The following is a 4,342-nucleotide window of genomic DNA, read 5'->3' as shown; positions in this document are numbered from 1 at the left end:
GGTGTGTTCCGGGTTCAATCATCAGTGGGTATAACATACCTGGGATAAAAGTCTAATAGTAACCCATGTTTCACTTCAGCAATAGACTTTGTCTCAAATAGCCTCAGTATTGCCTATACAATTAAACACTATTAAATTAACTCCAGTACTATACAGTAGTTTATTTACTTCCTTTGAATCAGAATTGTTCAATACCTCCTAACGAATTACGCAACACATAGCAGCACGAATGTATTTAATCGTATCGAAATTGAAATTTTACAATTTCTCAGTTATTATTCAAAACACTCTGCTTTGAATGTCATTTTAAAAACAGAATATAACGTTCATTATCTTAACAAATAGAGTAAATTATTACTACCATATTTTTTTATTTTGTTTCAAATTGATCAATTGCTTTATTACCGTTTCACATCTGAGTGTTTAATTGACACTTTAAAACAGGCACTTCCTTAACCTTATGGTGGGAGCTACGGCACTCATCTTTGCTATCTATGGTCTCGGGTTGATAAGTTAGATTCAAAGTCTTATGTTTCGTATAGTTCGCGTTTCACTTTAAGTACATTCTGTTTGTTATACAAGTTTATAAAGTCGTAATGTATTATATAAGCATATGTTCAGTGCTGTAACATAGATTAAGCTTATTCCTGAGTCCTCAACGGTGCACGGGGCCGAGGTGGCTCAGTGGGAGAACGTTCACCTTCGGTGCTTGGGGTCCCGGGTTCGATCCCAATCCCCGCCAAGTGAACTTTGTGGTGGACAAACACCGTGTGCGTGGGTTTCCTCGGGGTTCTCCCGTTTCCTTCCACTTTCTTCAATCCACCATTTCATTCATTACTCATTACCGTCTCCTTTAGCCTAACCGTTATAACCGTGGGACGTAAAACTCAAAGATTTCATTTCATTTTTCTCAGCGGTGCATGTAATCTTCGAGAAAACTAATTATGCGTTCATTACGCTGAAATTTTATATTGCTTGAAAATTACTTGCGAAACATGGATATACATATTATGTAAATATATAGGTAATTCGAGCTATATGTATCTATTTTCTCTGTCCCGGCAAAACAAGTGATTCTTAACTTTCTAGTTTTCTTTTGTATTAATTTTCGTAGTTTTGCTGCAATGTGAAGGATCAAATTTGTTTTCGCTGTACGAATTTCGTTAAATTTTGGATCTGATTTTACCCTACTTTACCTGGTAAAACTTATATATAGGGTAACTTCGGCAAATAACGCCAGTCGGGTAATAACGCCCTTTAAAGCTTTCCACAATGCTAGAAAACACGTGGTTCGTAAGGTTTCTGCTTATGAGTGTATGCTAAACAGTGATGCCTGTTGTCTTTGTAGACACAAAGACTAGAGGTCAGCCAAGCATCAGTAAAGAGAAACTGGTGAACAAATGTTGACGTGACAGCCGCTGAGCAGAGGAAAGAGCTCGAAAATTTTTAGTGTGTCAAATGAGGTAGGCGAATTGTTTGGGTAAAAGTGAGATTTTACTATTATTAAAGGTATGCGTTGATAGGGCTGTACTTGCATAATATTATGATATAGATAAAATATGCAGGACCGCTATTCTTGGTATAGAAATAATGGCCAAAACAAAATCTATTGTTTCTGAAAATAACGCCACTCTATCTAATCGCTAATCGAAACTAATACTGGTGTTGAAAGTTTGTTTTTCTCTGTCGTTGTGGTAGAGCCGGAAAAGTCTAGTTTTATGCTTTCATGGCAAGACACCCTAATATCGTGTGCAGAAAGACGGAGAATTTGAGCTATGCTAAACTCATGCGTTTCAACAGAACTATATGAACGAATTGTATATGCTATTGGGAAATACACTTGATGCTATGAACGTTTGTGACAATCCTGAACTTATTTACAATGCAGATTAAATGCAGGACTATAACTAACGTACAACAGTAGCCTAAAAATTTTGTCAAAGAAAGGGAGCAAGCGAGTACTTAATGCCACACATGGCGAAAAAGGTGAAACTGTGAGTGTTATTGCGTGCACTGATGTATCAGGTTCAAATTAGATCCCTTCGATGGTGTTATACAAGAAAAAGTATTTAAAAAATAGTTTGATGATGATCTTCCTTCAGGTAACACCTATGCAATGACACCTAAAGGCTATGTTACAAGGGAGAATTCCGTACATTTCTGGAACATTTCAACAGACATCGGATCCCTGGCCGAGCACTGCTTATTGTATATTGCCATCGCAGTCATCTTGATATTACCATTTTAAGTGCTGCTGAGACCATGCATATTAAACTGGTGTGCTTGCCTGCACATTGCACCCATGAACTTCAATGGCTCGACAAGAGTTTCTTCAAATCGTTAAAATTGTAGTGCTCTGAAGCGGTTGACAGTTATCGACGAACGCATCCCGGATTAACACTTGGGAAGCCACAGTTTCCAAAACTGTTTCCACAGGCATGGTTCCGTTCAGCAACACTTCAGACCACAATTTGAGGCTTCAGCGCTACAGGGCATCCTTTTAACAAAAATGCTATAATCGATGTCGCTTTTTCCCCAAATGATGTCTCAGAGCAACAGCAACCTCCACCAACACCTCCAAGCACATGACCAGCTTCCATCTCTCCTTCAACACCACCGAATGCCCACTTCATCCACGGGCTTCTGCCTACAGTTAAAATACTAGGAGCAAATCTCATCCCAGGGGGATTTCTCTTACTGCCAGAGGAGTATTGGTAACACTAGACCTATTCACAAGAGCTGGCCCTTTCCCTTCTTTCGGCACGAAGAAACAAGCATCCTCTGGAAAGATGAAGGATGGAAATATGCTCTGCGGGGACTGTGGAGGATATTACTATCATCTCAGGGGTCTTAAAACGTGGATTCAATGTATTGAATGCAAAATTTGGTTTCACGATTTATGTGATTCTGATAGCATTGTTAAATGTGGCTTCTGAACATTTTGTGATGCTGGTTGTGCATTGTTGTCTGGCTCCGAGGAGTAGTGTTCCATATGACTGCAGCTGTTATGTTAAGAGTTTCACAATCATCACAAGAGTTGCCGGTTAACGACATGTACGATGACTGTGAGTTTTGTGTACCAGCAAAGCAGGTAGCACATTGCCAAGAACATTGTTTAGTTGCATTCAAAATGTATTTCGTTACGATTCCGTTGTTATAAAACGAGTGGCGTTATTTGCCGACACGTCTGGTAATAACGCCATCTCATACTCACTCCGATTCTCAGTGCATTGTGGTCGACATTGTATGTGTACGATCTTTGTTTTCTCATTGGATTATAGCAGAGGGTTCACTCCGAAGTTACCCTATACATGAACTTTAGAGGTAGACTATGCTAAGCCATTTTTTGGTTGAAATTGAGTTAAGAATACTTTTATAATAGACTATGTTCTTTCTAGTGGTGTAACAATATAAGTCTAAAAGCATCCTATTACTTTGTAACTACTTAGTAGACCCTATAATTTGAAAACAGTACTTACTATAGGTCTTACTTAAGGAACTGGTGTTTCACTTCTCTTGTAAAATTAGTAAATTATGACTTGGTTTAGTTTACCTCTGAAGTCCAGATATAATAAAATCATAGCCATAATCATAATCAATAATTGTCAATCCACTGCTGGATGAAGGTCTTTCCAAGTCTTCTCCACAACTATCTATCTTGAGCAATTCTTTTTCAGGTTACTCCCCAGTTGTTCTTTATTTTGTCAAACCTTCTTGTATAAGGACGTTTCCTAGGCTGTTTTTATCTCGTGGTATCCTGTCTAGAATTGTTTTTGTTCATCGATCATAATTTCTTGCAATATGTCCAGCACACTTTCCAGCCCATGTTAAAAATTATTCAATTAGTACCAGTCATTAGCTGCCAAATAATTCATTTCTACTGTATATATTTAGCCTACAAATAGTTCAAATCCGCTACTTTTGGAGCACAGCCACACTACTTTTTGATCTTCGAATCTGGCAACACTGACTCAATGATTTAAATCAACACAATGTGAGGACCTCCATTTGGTCTAGCGGCTAGCACGCTTGACTTCGGTTCGCGTGGTCCCGAATTCGATTTCCAGTGGGGGTACAGTTGAACGACCGAAGTGGTTCGGTTTCCATTATAATCATTAGCTCCACGTCTCCTTTAGGCGCCCTAGTATAATCATGGGACGTTAAACTAAAACAAACCAAACCAAACCAAAAATCAACACAATGTGTATTACTAACTGTAAGTCCTTGAATAATTGCATATAGCTATATGGTATGGATCGAGTTTGAGGTGGCCGGTGGTCAAACTAAAACAAGTGAAATGTAACTAAGGTGTATTTAGAACTTTTAATTAAGCATGGGTTTG

This window comes from Thermobia domestica, chromosome 13 (genome assembly GCF_964235325.1).
Source record: "Thermobia domestica chromosome 13, izTheDome1.hap1.1, whole genome shotgun sequence".
NCBI lineage: Eukaryota > Metazoa > Arthropoda > Insecta > Zygentoma > Lepismatidae > Thermobia > Thermobia domestica.
This window is presented reverse-complemented; position numbering follows the sequence as displayed.